Source organism: Rhipicephalus microplus, chromosome 2 (assembly GCF_043290135.1).
Source record: "Rhipicephalus microplus isolate Deutch F79 chromosome 2, USDA_Rmic, whole genome shotgun sequence".
Taxonomy (NCBI): domain Eukaryota; kingdom Metazoa; phylum Arthropoda; class Arachnida; order Ixodida; family Ixodidae; genus Rhipicephalus; species Rhipicephalus microplus.
In genome coordinates, this window is record NC_134701.1 from 155613501 (window position 1) to 155634587 (window position 21087).

The 21087-nt window shown below is 50.0% G+C and overlaps 1 protein-coding gene across 1 annotated transcript in view; it reads right to left on the bottom strand.

The window, feature by feature from the left end:
• LOC119170664 (syndecan-4) overlaps positions 1-21087 on the bottom strand; it is a 135883-nt gene that overhangs the window by 86033 nt on the left and 28763 nt on the right. The gene's annotated exons all lie outside the window — the stretch shown is intronic.

Consider the following 21087-nt stretch of genomic DNA (forward strand, 5'->3'; position numbering starts at 1 on the left):
ACAAGCACTATGTGCGCGTGTATTTAAAATTAAAAACTAAAATGCAGATTACCTGGTCAGCGGCGAACGCGTTTAGAAGCGCTAATGAGCAAACTCTGGAGAAGGAACGAAAGAAAGAAATCCGCAATAGAAACCTCACTCCGGCATGATGCAAGAGAAACCACCCGGGAGACTGCGACCCCCTGTTTCCCCCACCTCCGGACACCTGAGCTGCTGAAAATGGCAGCAGCACTCGCACGAGATCTCAGCCCTCAGACACAGCTGGAATCGTCCGAGGAGATAGAGATAGAGATAGAGATAGAGAGATAGAGATAGAGAGAGATAGAGAGAGATAGAGATAGAGATAGAGATAGAGATAGAGATAGAGATAGAGAGAGATAGAGATACACACACACACACACACACACACACACACACACACGCACACACACACACACACACACACACACACACACTGAATGGTCTCACGACTGAAAATAATGGGGAGGAGAGAGGAGGATGGATACCCCCCGCCATTTACCCTACTTCCCTAGGGATCTCGACCCGAAGGACTCGAGAGGTGTTCCGTTCTCCCGATATCGGAAGATCGCCCGGATGGGCGGCGGAATGGTGCGGACGTCTTGAAATGGGATTAGTGATGTCCCCAGAGCGAGGCACCACTCCCAGAGTTTCCAGCCCCGGTGGACCCCAGGGTTTTGCGAGGAAAATGACTCGTGCAGCGCCACTGAAGCTTGATATACGAAGCAGACCCCCCCCCCCCCCCCCCCCAGCCTCCTTTATGATCAATGGCACCCGGTTGCCCCGAGAGGGCGGCAGGACGTTAAGAATGGATGGCGATTGGTCGGAGGGCCTCGCACGGTCGCGATTGGACGGCGAGCGCTCTTTGTGGTATCCTGAAGTGGAGCGAGCTTCAGAGCTGCGGGGTGAAATTCATCCGCGAAGACCGGTGGTGAATGGCGCAGGCACGACGGAGCGCTCAGACTACGTGTCTAAGGAATTAGCAACGAGCTTTCTCAATTCTTCCGCGTCACCCACTGGCGCTTCGGCAGTCGTTAACTGGCCTTGAAGATCAAGCACTTTCGCGGCGTCACAATAAACTCTGTCTATCGAGGCAAATAGCTTGCGAGTTTTTAATCTGTCGGCACTTGAACTTTAAAATTATGAAAAAAATTTCACAGAAGCTGTGAAATGTTGCAACACTGGATAGCGATATTGCCGATCAAGATCGAAGCTCAAACACTATTACACATTGCATTAATGGCAGTAATCAATCAATAATCAGATTAAGTTCCACAATTAGACGTGAATTATTGAAATCTTGGAAGCAATACTGTATCGCTGTAACAGCAGCGCAAGCTTTAACGAGATAATTTAAGTCGAGGAAGGCAACCCTCTATACCGAAGCTGCAAGGGAGAGCTCGGATGCGGGTCTGCCGGGACCCCTATGTGCAGTATTGATGCGAGGCCGCGGTGAGGACAGCGACGCAATACATGCACACCATACAAAATGCAAAGCATAATACAGTGAGAGTGAGGGGTGGGTGGGAAGGGGGTATACAGCGCTTCAATAAATCAGGCACGCGGGCACACCGCGAAACGCGCAGACGGGAAAAAGGCAGGACGCGATGACGCGATAAAGGAATAAAGGATATATATATATATATATATATATATATATATATATATATATATATATATATATATATATATTAGTGCAAGGAAGCACGCACCCTGTATGATATGTAATGAGAAAAACACTGACGTGTGTGTACATCCGTAGAGCGAGAAAGGCAAGTGAACCGAAGCTGCACATAGAGCGTACTTCAAAACAAGATTCGGTAATGCAGGGGGGCACACGAAGGGTCTCATGATTCAGGGTTCAGGCGCCTGCTTTAAAGAATACTAGAAGAAAAAGAACTGAAGGAGGCGAGGGGCATGCTGATAGCCTCGTACCTTTCCCCTTCGCGAGAGGCAAAGGCATACAACAGCAACCAAAACGGCTGTCAAGGCACGACTCAGCCGGGGTTTTTTTTTTTTTTTTTTTTACCCGGCAGACATAGCGGGCTGCAACCAACGGCCACGTGGCTAGTTAGTTCCGCGACGGACAAATCGATAATATCAGTAAAAAGCGTCACCGCGAAGCGAAAAGAAAATGTAGAGGAGTATACCGCCACGTACGTGACGCGCAAGCGGTAAACGTGCGCGCTTGCACTATACAGCCGGAGAAGAGATGCATTTTCATCAAACTGGTAACACGATGAAAACGCTTGGAAAGCTGCAGGCACGCAGTGTGTGCGTGCGGGTGGCAGGAAACCAGCAACGCGCACAGCGTAGTCTGGTTACGTGTCGGGTAGAATTAGGTTAGTGGATGCCCTGCAATCGATCAGAATTTACCTTCCATATAGCTTTTAGCGCTGAACTTCACACGGCTTCCGAAAGAGTGTCGAAACCTAAAACTACACAGAACAGCGGGCACGGCCGTTAGACAGCTTTGTGGTAGGAAATGACCTTTTTACGGGAAGGACAGAATGCATATGCGACACGATTAGACGTATAGTTAACTAGATCTATAGGCGAAACTGTACAAATAACGAGAAACGGAAAGACCGGAACACCGCTTATGAATGCGCTATAAATGATGCGAGGGAGGCAGATTAACTGACCTCTTCTCCCGTTTTTTTCCCTGTTCTTTTATTTCTCCTCTATCTTATTCCGATTACACAATCCCCTACGTCGTGCTGTTGAGATGACCTCTTATGCGAGAGACAGTTACCACGCAGTACTTCTCTTCCTGTTTCAAAGCCGATTCGAGGGCATTGTACTTGCAGGCGCGCTTGTCAGGACTCACTCTTCTTCCGGACAGGAGCATGGGTGCATAGTAGCTGAGAAGTCCTCCAGCTTTGTGTAAAAGCCCACGTGAAAGTCATTTTCCATAAAGCACGCTTCCTAGAGAAAATGCCGTTCAAATATTTTGAACAAAAAATAACCGCACATAATATAGCACCACCAAGTGCACATCGCACCACCTCCGTTCCGCACCCTGGAAAGGGCGAAGCGGGTTTGTCATGTACCCTATGAAAATAACGCCCCGATAGGTGGAAAACGAGAACAAACAAGCGCATCATTGCACACAGAATTGTCTTGGTCCAATACTTCAGCGATACACACCGCGAAGCACTCAGACGGGTTACTTGACAGAACCAGCAGGTGTCAACTCGCTGTGGTGGTGGCGCCAGGGCAGCTTTAGCGAGGCCATCGGTACCTCATGATGAACCTTCTAGAATGCTGTATACCTCGGACGCATGGCGACGGATTCGTGCGCTAACGAACTTAACATGTCAGTGAGTGCGTACCCCCCTCCCCCTTTCTTTCACTCGCTTCAGCTTAGTCACCAAGGTTAAACGCTTTCCGTCATTGCTCAACATGAACCACGGTGCCGCACACTCGTCATCAACGCCCAACGTGATATTACGGACGAAATGGCTCATAAGGCAGTTAGGACGCTTGTTTCCCCGAAGACGGCGGTCATATGGTGCAATATCAAAAACGTCCGGGCACTTATTGCTTGTTCAGTTCTCTCCTTCCACGCTCTTGGCTAATGTATTACTCAGGATAGACAGCCAACCTGAGACTAATGGTGAACCTCCCTGCCTTGTGCTTACTTCCAACGATTTCAAGGGTCCTTGGTGTTCTATGTGAAAACCTCGGCGTGATAACACAGGTCTGGCAAGGGAACCACCACTTCTTAATTCTCGGCGGTTCAACATATCACAAGAGCAAATGAGACACGTGCAAACAATTTCAGTGTACACGGAAGAAGCACGTGGTGCGTCTGTCAAGAGGACTACATCACATAATTGCGCAAGCGGCTTTCGTTCTCCACAGATTGGGACTCCGCTTTAAAGCTCAATTCCCACCACAGGATAGATTCCCACGGAGATTCTCGAAAGGAAAAAAAGATCAGCCGGGGAGATCGGAACATCACGATCTCTCTTGCCAACTGTCCCGAGCGCTCGCTACACACCTACACAGCGCAGTCTCCTCCTTTTCCTGAGAGAAATAAAAATAAACGAAATAAGGCAACACTACGGGAAAGAACATAGCGAACCTTCACGACTCCCCCCTTCTCGAGAGAGGGCGCAAAGACGTCGGCGGCCTCGCGCTCGCGGGAAACCTCTGCTTTCATTCAATCCTCCCCGCCCGCTTCTCCTGCTCGCATTCCAGTGGGGGCTTGCCACACCACTGATGAGGAGGATGGGGAGGAAGTTGGCGGGAAAGAAAGAGCAAACCACAGGAAAGGCAGGCCCACACCTACCAATTAAAGGGCCTCTCGAAAGCATCGGGGGTCCACCCCGCAGCGTAAAGAATCAGAAGGGGAGGGGGGCAGCAGCGAAAGAGCGACGCACAAAGGCGCACGGGTCGCGACGATGCGTAGCGAGGTCCTCAGTTGCAAACCACGATCGGCCTCCCTCCCGCCTCTACTATATATACATATACATCCAATCTATTGTTTTGAAGAAGAGCTCGTTCCCTCCGGTCTTCCTTCAACGAGGCCCCTACCCAGAGTCAAAGGTATAGCAGTCATTACAGCGCTCTTCCCCGGAGGCAGACACGAGATGAAAAGATACATCAAGGGACGAATGAAGGAACAAAAATAGAGGTACTCAAGATTGGGCCAATTTCCACCGCCAGGCCAGCAAGGAGGCTAGCATGCGAAGTTGCATAAAAAAATATCATGAAGCTGGCAACAAGTACAAAAGCAAGCCGCGGTACCAGCGGTTCTCTCGAACTACGTGCAGTGCTGCGAACGACACTGACCAGGGCAGCCAATTGTAACAGGATGTAACAGGACGTATTCTGCGATAGTGACTGCGTGGACGCTTAGCGCAAAGGACTAGCGGCGCACAATTTGGCGAACACATTCCGCGAACGCAAAACACTTCGCGGTAAACTCGCCTATAGGCTTCGCTACATTGCACACAATTAGTGGAGCGAGAGTGCGTATAAGATTTCTTCCGACCCGACAAGGAAGGGGGGCCTTGGCCACGCCTCTTCGGCACTCCAGATCACGACTCATCCGGGAACTAACCCGCATTCTCGCGTAGAGGCTCGGAGCGACCGCGAGTACACGTGATCAGAGCTCCATAGCACGACATATTACAAAGCGAAAAAAAGAATCGTGCGCGCCATGGGTGGCAAGAAAAAGTGCCGGCACCATGCAGAAAGACGCATTCCGTAACCGCGGCCTGCGTACAAGGGCGATAACGTACGAAGGGCAACAAGCTACAACGTAGCGTTCCATAGGAGGAAGAGACATGCACTGAAACATACACTAAAACTAGTTGTGCAGTACGCCACCGGTGTTTCACCGGTGTTGCCATTCGTCAACTGAGGGAAGGTTGAAAGAAGCGACGAGTCAGCAAGAGGAAGCGCAGTTGCCTTGAGTAACACCGCTCACTGGAAACGACACTGCTGAAGCCGTGGTTGGCGTAATGGGCAGCAGCACCAGAAGCACACCCCTTCCATTGTGTAAAAGGTGTTGCCAAAAAAGTTTGCCGAAGCAAGCGTTGGCCCGCGCCAGCGAGGGCAGCGACTCCCGGGCTGAAGGGTAAAAATGGAAGCTGGTTGTCACGAGGAAGTCAGCAGCAAAAAGTCGGCTCGAGACTGACGAAGACATGCCAGACACCACACTCGTCACCCGCAAGCCGGCACAAAGCAGAATAGTAAACTGCATCGATACTGCAATGTGACAATGGATATCCCGCGAGCTAACTACGTGTCATAATTAAGGTGTACACTGTGGCATAACGTACCAGCTACAGCGTAATAATTATCAACTCGCCCACGAAGTTCATTGCTCCTCAAATCTGCTAATAGGGGCAGTTGTTGCGTAATAGCGAGCATTCGCTCATTTTTCTTTCAATTGATACGCAAAGAAGAGAACAATGAACACCCCAAAGACGTGCGCACGACACTTCGTGCGGAGAAAAGCATTTAGATACCGATACAATTTTCCATCATTGAGCAAGTGTAAAATAAGAGTAAAGTACATATCGAAAAGCATCCGCGTTTCGTAAGACGCTGCTTGTAGCCGACGTAATTACGAATAACTTTCGGTATATTACTAATCACGGACACCGATGACTAATTACAGTACCAATTACCTATGGCTTTTCCGCAAAACCGGATTCAAAAGATTTGAGACGAAAACTCCTGTACAGAGGCGACCATGCACGGAAATATTGGAAGACCCCTCCCGTTGGGTCCATTTTCATCAGGGAGGTCCCGACGAGAGAAACGGACGTGTCAGAAGGGCGAGAGAACAGCTATTAAAACGTGCGAAAACGGGAGCAGCTGTCAAGTTCGAGAACACTGGCGCACCACGACAGTGTGCGTGCTTCTGTGAAGCGCATTCGAAAATAAAGAAACGGCGGGTCAGGAAGTGGGGGCGGGGCACAGCTGCAAAACCAGGCCGCAGAGAAGAAACACCCGGAACAACGCAAAGAGAATCGGCCGATGCTCGGCGAAAGCGCACTGCAGCGGGAGGGGAGGACCACGGGCGCCACACTGAGCGCAAGCTCATCTCGCGATCTGGGTGAGGAAAACGAGCTGCCCCTTGAAAATGGGGGGGAGGAGAAGGGGAGGGGGGAAATGGACAACGCGGCCACCCCACGACCCTTCGACAGCCCACGGCGCCACAGCTGGAACCATTTGACAAGAGAGCCACCGGCCTGCGCGATGGGAGGAGCGAGGGTAGCGGCGACCGGTGTAATGGTGACGAGAGAAGTTCGCCCGATAAACTAGGAACTCAGCAGTAAGAAATGCCCGAACATCGCGAAAGTAACGTACGCACGAATGCAAAGTAAGCCCCGCAAGATAACAAGAATTGTATGAAGTAACAAGAGCTTAATTTGAGCGCGTTGATTCATCGCGGCTGTATTGTAACAGCGCAACAACTGTAAGAAGAGAAAAGCGCCGACTGTTCAACTGAATTTTATTGAAGGTGCTACGACCAGTTTTATACAAAGTGCAAGAACAGAGTATCGTGAGGTGATTACACAGTGCTTGTTGAAAGAACTGGACAAATGTGTTTTGACGACAAGGTTGAACCAGTGCTCAGCGTCTTCAAAGAGCACACCTGGGGGCTCAAATCGGAGTTTGAATTGCCTAAAGACAACGGCATTCAGTACTTAGACGTTCACCCACTTTAGTTTTCTGATGATGATCATACTTGTCGGTGCTATTAGACCAGGAGTGCTAAGAATTTCCTTCCTTTTGATAGTGGTCATTCAAAGTTGATAAAAAGAGGAATAGCGACAACCTGAATTCAGGCCACCCTTCACAGTCATGTCATCACACGGGCGAGGTCAGTCTAACAAACGATTAAAAGATGCTGGATATGCAAACAGCGTCATCATACCCGTTTGCGAAACCCTCCTGCGTGAAGTCAAGTAAAAACAGAAGCAAAAGAAAAACAATGACCAAAGACGTGTGGATGTTACACCGTACGTACATAAGGTATCTCACAATTTGAAAAGAATAGCGACCACATATCAATTTGTTTTCCGCCTTTTTGCAAGCTTTCTAAAGTGTGTACTGAACAGCGACTGGAGTAGTCGATCATGTATGATTCGTCAAGAGAATTGGTTTACTGAATGCCAATCGAATGTATGGAAAAACACGTTGAAAAATGGACATAGCACAAAATGAAAATCCTTCGATGACCGAGGAAGACGGCATGCTTCCAATGTTAAGAATGGCTATGGTAGTCTCATAGCTGTACACTGCAAATAACGCAAGTGCAGTCCTCTGTTGCATAAAACACAATTTTTGAAAAAATGCAATAAGCAGAATGAAAGACTAATTTTTTTTTTTTTATCAGGAAGGCCGCGGTTCAATGCATCAGTATACACCACTTCTTTCCGAGAGAGAATATTCTTTTCTGAGGCAAGATTATTTTGTCACGGTCACGTGCGTCGTCGCGCATAAGCGTTGTTCTTGCACTTTGTACAAAAGTGGTCGTAGCACTTGGTCAGCGCCCTTTGCTGCCCCTTTTGTCTCTTCCTACAGTTGTCGCACTGTTACAACAATACAACCATGCATGAAGTAGTTAAGAGCGAGGCCCGAAGCCAGGGGGCGGGGGGGGGGGGGAGGGGAGGGCTAGGGGCTCATGCCTGTCCCGAAATTCGAACGGTTGGGGTGTATTTACGAAGGTCAAATGATAGAAGTAGGCGTTCTTCAAGGCCAGCAACACTCTCCTTGGTCCATCGCAGTACGGAAAAAAAGCGTGAAGGAACGATCGGACAAGCCATTGTCCCGTTCTTTTTTTTTCGTTATTTTGACTGTCCACGTGGTTTTTGGTACTGTCAAGATGTACAACTGCACCCAAAAGTTTACGGATCGTGGGCTCCAACGCCAATGCGAATTTATGCTCCGTTATTGCGCGGACATGGTGGCTAGGCCGCAATATAATTGGTGGCTGAATTCTCAGACACAGCGGGAATATGACTTTCGCGAAAATCTCGTGGTACGCGAATTTTTCGCGAAAAGTTCGCGAAAAGTGTACAGAGCTGACCTGTACACTTTTTTATGTTGCACATTGTATTGGACCGTCCACTAGCCACTTTAGGCTATCGGCCCAAATAATCCCTGTAATTACATATATCTATTCATGAAAATAAAGTTTCATTGATTGAATTTTTCGGCGCGAAGGCACACCCGATAGCAAAAGCGTACGAACCATAGCTGCCCGTATACATTTGTCCTCTTCGCCGTCTATAATTCCGTCGTATCAATGTTCTCGCTAGCCTTGGTGAGACCTCGGCACGCGTTCGGCACACTTATTGCGACAACAGTTTGGTCGCGTCATTCTGTAGCCAAAGTCAAGTTACTGAGCAAGTGCTATAGAAGCTCGAGCAAATGGCCCGCCACTGTAGCAGTAGACTACGACGCACGCCGGCACGTCGAGAGGGTGCTTCGCCTTTAAAAACACTTAACTAGGTTCACCTCACCTTTCATGGCTAAAGGTACATTCTAGTCTATCTTCGAGGCAAAAAGCGTTCGTCAACACGCTCTCCAAAGGTATATCCGAATAACCTTCCCCTGCCATTCTTTTCAAGCGGCCCTAGCCTGTAGACACACCCACTCACTGCCATGAATGCAGGAAGGAAGTTAACTGCGAATAAGAGGGCAGTTTTTTTCGTTTTTTTTTTACGATTGACAGAACCATTGAGGGCAGTACGGAAACGAAAGAGCTCGGGCACACAAGTACAAGTCGAAGCACAGCCAAACAACTACTGGCCTCTCTACGAAGTCAACGTTAGCCTTTACACAAGGTTACCGCGAATAGCACGCCGCTCGTCAAAACCGAAGACTGCGAAAGAACAGCTCTCATGAAGTCTCTCCCAAAGACTCGGAGACGGGAAATGCGTTTCCTTAAAGTGGCAGTGAAGTCTGCTTATAGGGCCACCCAAGTAGGAGGTACAACTAAGCGAATAGCGCATACAAAAAAAAATAAGCGGGGATAACGCACGAAGAAGCAGGAGTGACCAGCGAAGTATGGTTGGCCTTCCGAGGCTGTTGAAGGGCAAGGCTACAGCGGCCGCCGCCGAGTTATGGTAAGCGGTTACGGCGTCACGCTTTTCTCCAATCCGTGCGCACTGCTGTGCCACCTACAGAGACCCGAATGCCGACAGGAGCGCCAGGTGAAAACACGAGACTTCCTCCAACACCTCGACGACAGCGTGAAAGGTGCAAGGTAGAAGAAAAAAAGAGTACGCGAAAGCACGCCCGCGGAAGGAACGCTGGTAAGCCATAGAAAGTAAAAGAGGGGGGCGAAGAGGAACGGAATACACGCATCGAACGGAAGGAGCCGCCTCAGGCGTCGACGGGAAGCCGTGAGAAGTGATGCAGACAGCGTGGCTTCACGCACAGACACACACCCCGGTTGGTAAGGAGCGGCGGACCGTCGAAGGCGAGTGTTTTCCGCAAATGTAGTCCCCCCATGGTGTTGGAGCGTACGAATGCCGAAAAGGTAATATAGAATAAAAGATGTGCTATATCTCCCAACTGGTATTCCAGAACTTTTGAGTGTAAGTTGTCAAAGAGACACTCGCGTCGTACTTTGGATTTAAAAAAAATTCCCGCATATATACGAAGGGAATGATGATGGAGCTTGCTCCAGAGGTTAAATCCGGAAAACCATGAATCATCTGTACATATGCTCAATCATCATCATATAAAGACGTGACACGAGAGTTCTAATGTGATTGTATACAGACGCTATACACAATGTTTATTATTTACAGATCAATGCACTACATACAGATAGTTACATACTGATGCAGTGTATGCATTTTCTTCAAGAGCTTATTTACAGATCACATAAGCTCCGAGGAACGTTTTCCTGTTAATATAATAGATTTGTGATCCGTAAAGTATAAAGCCCTCCGCGCCGCCTCCTGCGCACTGAGTGATGTACGGTGAATTAAAGGAAGCACGCGGAGAGCGAGCGCTTTATATAGGCGCGAACCTACCAAACTAGAGCACGCGCCGAGAGTGGAGCTAGCGTCGCGTGAGCGGAGGCGCGCCATCTAGTGAACGCTCTTGAAACGAATACAGCTGCGCCTCTAGTGTGAGCTATGAGCACTAGCGTACACACCAGCGCAACGACGAGAGACAACCCCCCAGCAAAAGGAGCAAGCTCCTGAAACTGTCCCTTTTGCCTTCTGTTACCTCTCGACCGATGCACTGATGCTGCCCCCCTCACATTTCTGAAGCTCTCCGCCGTGGTTTTGTATTGCCTTCAAAATCAGACACATCTCCAATGGTTTTGCATTCACCCGTCATCGGAGCACTTCTGACCAAGCTATGATACGGTGAGATGACGTCTAATGTGAAGTAATCATGCTACAATTACGTCATATTTTAGCGATTTGTGACGTTACAATTGACGTCATCACGGGATTTTCAGCAAACCAGGTCCCCGAGCCCACGGGACGCCACTTAATGTGAAATTTCGCATTTGGCGAGGCATGCGAGAATTTCGCCTAAGAAATCAGCTGATGTTTATTACCCGGCTTTCTTCGCATTTTAATTTAGCAAAGCTTTTGATTGATTGAGCTAAAGAGGACATAGAACAAAAAAAGAACACCACTGGGTGACCGTCCTGGCTTGTTTTCCGAGTTTGTAGAAAAAGGGGCGCGGTGCTAGATATCTATACATAGAAACCTGTTACACAATTGCATAATGCGCAGCAAATGTGGCCGCAAGAAGCGCATGGGCCAGAGAACGAAGGCATGACGAAATAAAGCGCGAATTATATTACTGCTATGGCAGCTAGTTATATGACTAATGGCCACGTCAAAACTGCCTGGTTCAGCATGTCCGCGGCATCAAACAGCGGCTATACAATTACTTGCGTACGCAAATATACAAACACACATGTCTCCATTGTAAATCAATATTTTGCCCTGAAGTGCACAAGTCCTAGCTGAAGGATGAGAGCATTGTTCACTTTTCGAAAAGCAAGAGGAATGCGTTGAATGAATGAGCACCTGAAAAGTACGGGAATTAGTTCGATTCGTGCAGAAATGCGGGAACTATTTTAAAAAAATGGGCCACAAGGAATTAACAAGGTCTGTACGAGGACAGCCAGGCCATAAGACATTCCTGTGCGCATGCAAGTGGCGAAAGTACGGCTTACGTGAAAACGTAAAAAAAAGACAACACAAAGCACTAATGCAACGGTGACACCTGCATGCCATCTATAACTCTCCCCCCCTTATCCCCCCCCCCCGTGTAGGGTAGTTTTATGAGTACATAGATATACGATCCTCTCGCTACCGCTTTCCGATTCTCCGTTTCATACATCAGGCGCAACGCTGTGAAAGCTACTTCTCGCGCCACAGAGCTCGCAACAGAATATGAATTATTTTACTAACTGTAAGGTGTATTTTTTTTTCTCTTTAGGCCGAGTAATAAATTAAATCCAGTTTCCCCGAGATATTAAAAAAAATCCCTTCATATAGTCAATAGGCCGTTCACGATCACCGAGTGTCTGTTCTATTGTGGCCTCCGCGATCAGTTTCGTCAGCGCGCAGATGAAGCCGATCAGGGAGGCCACGTTTACAACGACGAAATCAAGCGCGAGACGCATTTAGTTTTTGGAAAGCGAACGTATTGCTTACATCTTCCACAGCGTTGCACCTGATGTATGCAACTATAGTAACCAAGTAAACACCTTCGGCCCTTTTCTTTTTAAGAGGTGACGCGATAGGCTGTATACGAAGAGCCATACACTCCAAGTAAAAACGTACGAGGCGCAGAAGCTCTGCACCCTACATGCTGCAATAACGGCCGATGACGCGCGCCTCGGGTGCGAGACGGTGAACACACGCAAGGTATACACAGAGGAAAAGATGCGCCTGTTGACACAAGACACACGGTCGCACAGCCGTGGACTTTCACGCACTATGGCGATCACACTATAGTGCGTAAAAGGCAGCCTTCATTCGCATCACGCTATGAGAGAAAAAGGGCAAGAGCCGATCAACAGCGTGCCGATGAAAAACATCAGCCCAAACGATGAAAAAAAAACAATGTGAGGCAACAGGCGTACAAGGTCCCTTTCGCGTTCGCCCAGCACGGACGTGAGGAGCGCGCGGCGGCATGGCCGCAGAGATAAGGAGAAATAAACACACCGCACTCGGCTCTGTCTTGTGTGCTGTTGTGAGGAGCCGCAAAAGCTAAACAGGGAACGCGCGCTCGTAAACTGTTTCTTTATACAGAAAGCACGGCTTTTAAAGCGAAGCGAGACACGCAAGAGATTACAAGCAGAAGGAAGAGTAAACGCGGCTATCCGGTCCGGTTATAATGGGTATTACGGTGTCTTTCGGCAAAAAGCCCAGTGCACTATATGTACAAGACGCGCGCGTCGCCACACACGACGAACGTCAACCGCGCGGTGTGTACGGCGTAGATTGTACACGCGTGCCGCCGGCTCTTGCCGTGTTCTTGTAAACAAAAATAGAAGAATAAAGTGGCCGCGGTGCGCACTCTCGATTCCGATCACGTATACGTACAATGGTACACACGCACTTTGCGGCGGTTCGTGCAGACGCGTCGTCTCGACGGTCACGCGCGTCGTGTCAGCCGCTGCCGCCACGCGCATGGTGACCCGGTTGTAAAGCTGCGCCAGCACATCTACGAGAGAAGAGATACGCTACAGTACAAATGGACGGAAGAGACCACGTTCAAATGCGAACGGAAGAGAAAAAGTCCGTGTGTTGCGCGGCGTGAGGTGATGACCCGAAGGTGTGTGTGTTTTTTTTTTTTTTTTTTTTTTGCGGCAACGGCACCGTGAAGGCGGCGCCTTTCTCGGATTCAGGGCGCTTCGTGACGGCCGCCACCATTCTAGGTTTCCGAGTGCTATGTTACAAGAAAGGGCGTAAGAAACACGCAGCGCACGTACGCTTATGCCACGCAGTTCGGGAGGAAGGATGACTGAATGCTTACACATACGAAACACGTGACTTCAATAGCGTGCAGGGTATTGCCGGGCAGGGTCGTTGACTCTTTCAGGAGTATACTTTACGTACAGCTGCATATTGGAAGGCCGAGATTAAGCCCCAAGAGCGCGATAACCTGATGAACGGGATGGAGACAGGTGCGGTATTTCTACCAGTTAATCCGTAACAAATCCACGTCTCAGCCTTCAAAACCGGCGAAAATAGCGATTGGATATTGCATCTGCCGATAGAAGGGTTCAAAACGCGTACACGAATGAGACAAGATGGCCGAGCACAGGACCAACAGATTCGCATGTCCCACGAGTGAGAGCGTGGTCGAGGCACTGTACAGCGTATAGCATTATCGGCAGTATACGCTCGTTAACACGAGGCCATTCTACGCACGGCACAAGATTAGACCTGCAGAGGTGCGGGTCTCACGAAATGGTCCCAAAAGAAAGCAGAATGCATGGACAGACAAATGGTGCTGCGGCGCAGGAGATCAGCGACACAAAGGCGCGGAGCGTTCAGCCCGCACCTCTAGCTGCCATACACAACTGGAACTGAGCGGCGCGAACATAATGCATACACGCATTGCGACAAGGGGCCGTGCTGCAAACACTCAATCTCAGCAGCACACAAACTGCTCGAGTACGTTCGAAAGTTCACGGGTCAAGGAGCACTCGCTGGAACGGGCCCTGGCGCAGAGGAACGGGCACTGGCGCAGAGGAACGGGCACTGGCGCAGAGGAACGGGCACTGGCGCAGAGGAACGGGCACTGGCGCAGAGGAACGGGCACTGGCGCAGAGGAACGGGCACTGGCGCAGAGGAACGGGCACTGGCGCAGAGGAACGGGCACTGGCGCAGAGGAACGGGCACTGGTGCAGAGGAACGGGCACTGGTGCAGATTCGCCCGACTTATAAAACGGCGGCATTATACGCGGCTGCCCTCAAACATCCACGATAACGTGTGCCAACACGCACAGATAAGGCGCGTGACATTGCTACCTTTATAACGGGGGCGATAAAATCGACTGGCACGCCTTCGCAGATATCTAAATGCAACGCCGAATCAAAAGACAACGAGGGGGAAGGGGGCGGTCCAGCAAACAAGAAACACTAAATGAATAGAAAAAACAGCACGAAGAGGCCTTACAGGACGCAAAGTGCGCATTGTAAACACCGCGGAGCTGGCGTGCCAACGGTGCCGAGAATAGCGTAGACACAAACACCGAGGCACATGCAAACAACCGCCGCACGAAGGCAGGCAACGCAGCGCGCCCCAGCATTATGCAAACGGCTCGGTACGCCGACGGCATTCTGATGCAGCTGGGGGGCCACGAATCGGGATGCGCGCAACCACGGCAGCGACGGGCCGTAGGAACTCGGGGCAACGAGAAACCGCGAATTCCCACGCGCTTCGGCAGGGACGAGGTTACGGCGAAACGAGTCAAACAGCTGCCGTAAAGTATATTACGAGTCGCAACGCGGTGGTCGTGGTTTGAAGGGGGCCTCAGGCGCATGCCGTAACACCTGCAAGCGCGAAATTGCTTTTGCAAATGACAATTATCGATTCAGGCAATGATTTTCGTATGCCCGCGCTATACCATGCAGCGTTGGAACCACTGCGACAACGGACAACACGTTGCAGCTAATAATGGGCGCGACTGTCCATGCCAGCTATAAGGCAACAGAAAAATAAAAGCCGCGCGCACTGAGGGACACGACTTGAGTTCATAAAGTTCGCATATACGACAGAAATGTAGCAAAGTACAAAGCGTCGTCCGCTAGTGGCAGGCGACAGAGGTAAGGGAGGTCCCTTCTCTAATGTTTTCTAAAGAAGAGTGACGAGCCTGTGTTCCAGAGAACTCGACATTCACCTCCGCCCCCTCGTCCATGTCGTAGTTAATTAGGAGGAGGGCATGCCGTCTAGCACCAGAATAAAATAACCGGGCCGGACGTTGCACTCTATAGCTGGGAAGTGGAGGGGAAAGGACGGCTACAGCTCCCCCTCGATGCACGTGCGCTTTCGCCTCGGACCACGACGGCGCGAAACTCATTACGAAAGAGGCCCTCCCAACCCAAATCTCGGAAACAAGAAGAAACCAAAATGGAGGGAAGGTGGTTCTAACGACATCACGAGAAAAGGGCCACCGACGGAGAAGAAACTCGCGCAGCACCACAACTATACGAGACGAGAAAAGGGAAAAGTACGGAAACTGAAAATGCAGTCGAATAAAAGCGCCGATGACAGCGTGCACAGCTCCCATTGCAGACAACGGTTCAAAAATGGACATCTGAAACCAGACAGGTTGTGTGAAAGCTTATAACGAGCAAAGCGAAGTGGTATTAGAAAATATGCACATATATACCGCTACCAATCAAACGCTCGTATCACGACAGCTGAAGAGGGCACGGGAAAAACCGTCTCATGGATGTTATTCCATGAAATCAGCTATACAGTACAGCAGGATATCTTGCTTCGCCTAGTTTAACGATGTTTACAGCGAAAGAATATACCCTACTCCATTAAACAGTTACTGTTAGATGATTCATCAAATTTAAAAGCGACTGCAACCGGTCGCCTTACAGGACTGAAGTGTGCGAGAACATTTGCGACTAATTTGTCCACACAACCTCTGACTGAGGTATAGATAAAAATGTTGGTGTTAATCGTCCCGAAAATCAGCACATGATTATAAGAGGCACCGAAAATTTCGATCACCGGGGTTTATTAAACGCGTACTTCAACTTAAGCACACGGATTTTCGCCTTCATCGAAAATGCGGCCGGCATTCGACCTCCCGACTTGGGGGCCAGCAACCGCGAGCCTCAGCCATGCACTACACAACCATGGCGAGTCGATATTCAACGAATAAACCTTTAGGGCACAGCAATCCATGTTTTACGCACGTGTATAGTCATAAAGGTGTTGCTTTACGAACCGTTCGCTCTATATACCCGACAGCTTAAGACTGACAAAGGCCATAATTATGCGCATTATAGGACTGCGGGACAATATCGATCACCGAGAAATGCAAATGCTGCAGAGTGTTCTCTGCATTAACAAGGAAAACTGCGAGAAGGGTCAGACGTTAGGGGGCTGCGAGGTGCAGTTGCATTCGACGCTTTAACGCGGCGGCATTCCGAAATGAAAAGCACACCGCCAAGTGTTCCACTTTCAATACGGCGCCCGCTTCACGCAGCGCACGCTTTGTGTACAATTTAACAGGCTGACGAGGAGAGGAACAATGGACGCGCCAAAACAAAGGAGGAGCACGCCCAGGTCCCGTTCGGAGCACCGCAGAAAAGGAGTTTTGAGGCAAGCTCTTCGCTATAGAACTATTACACATGGAATGCGAGCGCGATTGTTCGGCGTGAGCGATCGCATTCCCTTTTTCATTGCGTTGGGAAGCGTGGATCAAAAGCGAAAGTTGCAAATACACGGATTGCGTTTCGCCCGTTCGGTTATTGCAGTGTTGACGTTCGATTAGTTGCACAATTCCGTAACTATAAAGAAGCACGAAGGCGTACATGAAGCGGGCGATAAAAGACTGCTATGCAGGGAGAGAGGGGGGGGGGGGCTAAAATTCAGCTCAACAGCTTCGATTTTATGTTTGCAGTTAACCTTAAAACTCTGCTGTTCGCAATCGCATTCAAGCAGTCGCGATGAACTGCGTCCAATGCTGCATTCCTTTTAAAACTCTGAATCTTAAGGATTCCATAACAGCAGAAAGTATTTGAGCTATAGGCGTGTGCCGTATTGTCTTACATTCATGCAGGTCTAAAAGGCATTTGCGGCTAGCTTTCTGTGCTCACCGACTTGCGAACTCTCAATAAGCTACGAAGAGTTCGTGCTCGCTTGACAGGGTGCTCAATTCTTTCCAGCACATTTCACGGCAACCCGAAAGGCAGGCGATGCCCGCGCAGACTGCATGATAGCTCCGAGCTCAGACATGCACGCTGGCGTGATTACTTGCACGCCCGCTCGAATTGTGTTGTAAACAGTCGCAGTTGTACCGACTAGCGTGAGTGTTTGAGTAAGTTGATAGTTCATCAAGAAGTTTTTGTTGACGTAGTGATACATTTGACAAGGGGGGAAAGAAATATGGAAAGGAACAGAGGTGTACAAATAGCTTTGTACGGGAAAGGCTAGCTATCTGTAAACCACTCGTTTACGAATGCCTAAATGGCAAACAAATCGCGAAACGACTGAACCTTCGCTTACGATTGCATTTTGCATCGCACTCATTTCCGCGGGTGCTGTTGCGAAACGGCGGACCGATCCCGCCGAAGCCACCACTGTTGCGAAAGACGGCGACGCCAACACGGCCCCGGAGGCGCCACTGCTTTCAACTCCGCCGGGAAGGTCACCAGCCGTTTGGTAGCGTATGTTTCTCAGCTCGCGACTGCTTCTGCGCAGAGCTGAGGAGACGAGCGGACGAGACGACGGTGAGTTAAACAAGGTTTATGTACAGCATATATACAGAGGCGTTACAATTTCGGCACTGGGGCCGGCAGAGACTCGAAGAGCCGAGCTCCTCTCTCTAACACATAGGTCAGCCTTTCGCCTAGAACCGCTGACTCACACACATGTCGGCACTCCGACACGGGGACTCCTCTCCTAGGATCTCCGATCGCGACGCGCCGCAGGGCTTCTTTTATTTACACCGGGCCCAACTAAAATGTCCAATCAGAAGCGCCGCTGGTCTTCCGAGCAGGCTCCTCCAATGGGGTTCGCCGCGCGATGCGTCAGGCCACCAGACATGAGGACGCCGGCTCGCTGTCACGTGCGCAACTGACTCAATGCACGTGGGCCACAGATGCGCCGCGCGTGTTCACGCCGTGGAGTTGTTCGCGCCCGGCGGAGTGCGGGCTGGCCTTGACCCAGATTGCCTGTTTCAGAGGCACGGACGTTTGACGAGGACTCGCGGGCATAACAGCACCCCCGCCGCCAGACAATGCACCGGAAAGACGAGCTGCTTCCACGGGGCTCGGATGTCAGGTGCGCTCGTTCGCCAGGTCCCTCCAGGTTCGCCTCCAGGGCCATGGGGAGAATACAGCTCCAGACTGTTCCGGGAACACATCCCATCATTGACGACGGATCCCAGCCCCACTGGCTTGTCGCCACAACTTGCTGACCAGCTTCACTCGTCTCTTCTGACCATCTTCGATTTCAGCACTTGTCGATGGTTCTGCAACTTGCTAAGAACGGTTCGACAACAGACAACACACGACACAAGCAAGTGCCCTCGGTCACCCGACAGAACACCAGACAAAGTATAGTACAACATATACCTATCTACGTGTTTATCGGAATTTTGTTCCCTCTACATCAAGAGGCACATGTGGGACAAAAGACCCCTAAAATGACAACTCAATTTTTTTTTTCCACGTACAACAACGTAACGGATTAGAATACCACATAAAGTTGGCCCCTTGAGATCACTCTGAACGAGAGCGCTCAGCCCAGGTCGTGATGAGGTCAAAATTTTGCCCCGAATCGCCAGCCAGAAACCGAAAGGTTGAGAAGTTACTAGCTGGAACGCACTGCTCAATGCACCTGCATTAGCGTTTACCTTCCCCCCTTTTTTTTTTTCTTTAGCGAACGTCAAAGTTGCGCTGTGGAGCAACATGCTCCACCTCAGTAACCGGCCACTTTTAGGCGACGATACCTATGCGGCACCAAGAGCGGCTCACACTTGCGACGTTGCACAGGGGAACAACGATACGGCTTGCTACTGATTGACTCCTCACCGCTTAGCTCGATATCGTGTTCGATCACCCTCATGTTTCCGGGGCGGTCCGAAAACACGTCTTCAAACTCGGAACCAATCTTTCTCAGGTCCTCTTTCTCAGGTCCTCCTTCACTTAAGCTAGGCTCTAGGTTTATCTGCTCCCAAATTACTTTCGATCCCCCTTCGATCACCTCACTAGAACTCAAATTTTCTGCTCCCTCTTCCTCTGAAGCCTTCAACAGCTGATTTACGACCGCTTGATGTTGAACATTGGGTTTCATCAAGTTGTAAATTTTGTTCTGCCGCCTTCCTACTTGCACCTCATAAGTTGTATCGCAAGGCTTCGATAATACTGTGGCGGGCCCTTCCCAATCAACCTCAAGCTTGTTCCTTTTTGGTGGCTGCAGCCGCATTACCTGATTATCAACTTCAAAAGCGCGCTTCTTCCCCGATTTCTCGTAGTGCTCCTTCGACAGCACTTTTGCCGCGTTTTTCTGGCTTTCCACGAGCGCTTCAATTTGGCTTTCCACTAGCGCTTCAATCGAGAGATCCTCACTCTGCCCTCGAATGAGCGTCTCTCGATCAACTCTCGGCAGCTCGCTCCAACTTTCCGCTACAGGCGAGAGCGTTGCAACCCTCTCGCTCTGACTCAATGGCGCCACGTCGTCTCCCCCAGCGCATACCGCGCCGGCCGCTCCCGCGACGGGCCGCTCGCGTGACTGCTCACATGACTCATGCGGAAAATTTCCTTTTTGGGGTTCCGTCGACCCGCCGACAAGGTCACTTGAGAGTTCACCGCATGGAACCAAGTCCAGCTTCCGCGAAAGCTTTCGCGCTTGCGATCGCGTGAGAGCCATGCACGCTAAGTTGGGGAAGAACGATTTGCCCTGCTCTTTGAGAAGCTGCTCCGAGTTGTTGGAGAAAAGATAAGAAAAACGACCATTCAGCGCGGCAGACACAGCCGCTTCGGTGCAAAGCTTACCGAACGGGCCTTCAATGACAACGGTGGCGATTGGTAAGCGAACACTCTGCTCCTCGGCGACTTGCCTGATCCACGCGCATTCTCCTGTGAAGTCATCCGGAGACACCAATGAAGGATGGACAACGTCCATGGTTGCCGCTGAGTCTCTAAGTGCTCGGCACGTTTTCTTATTCACCCTAATTTCTTGGAGATACGGCTCCAACAACCGAATGTTTTTCTCTGATTCTCGGATCGTTGCGAAGGCAAACTTTTCCTGACAGTTTCTCGCGATGTGCCCTTCCTTTTTACAGTTGTAGCAGATTAGCGGCTTCCGTTTGTTTTCCGATTCAAATGCCTGTGTGGTAGAAACCTCACTCGATTTCTCCGCTTCTGCTTGCCCTTCTCCTACACTGTCCTTAGTAAGAGATGGGTCCTTTTTGAAATTACGGTGCGGAACGGGTTTCCGTTGATCAGGTTTCCTTGAAAAGCCCTCTTTTCTCTCATCTTTTTCAACGCGCACTGCCCTGCTGTGCAACTTTCGGCGAGTATAATACTCCTCAGCTAACTCTGCTGCCTTGTTTAGCTGTACTTCACTAAGTCTGTCCTGCAGCCAAAGTCTGACATTATCCTCGATGCAGCGGTAGAACTGCTCCAGTGCAACGCATTCCACCACTTTATCGCGATCATCATAAACACCTTCGCCCTTGAGCCATTCAATTAAATCGGCTTTAAGACGAAACGCGAAGTCAACGTGTGACTCATTCCCCTTTTCAGCATACCGGAACCTTTGCCTGAAAGCCTCGGGTGACAACTTATAACGTCTCAAGAGCACTTCCTTAACCTCGTCATAGCTCTCAAACGCTTCCCTAGACAAGCAAGT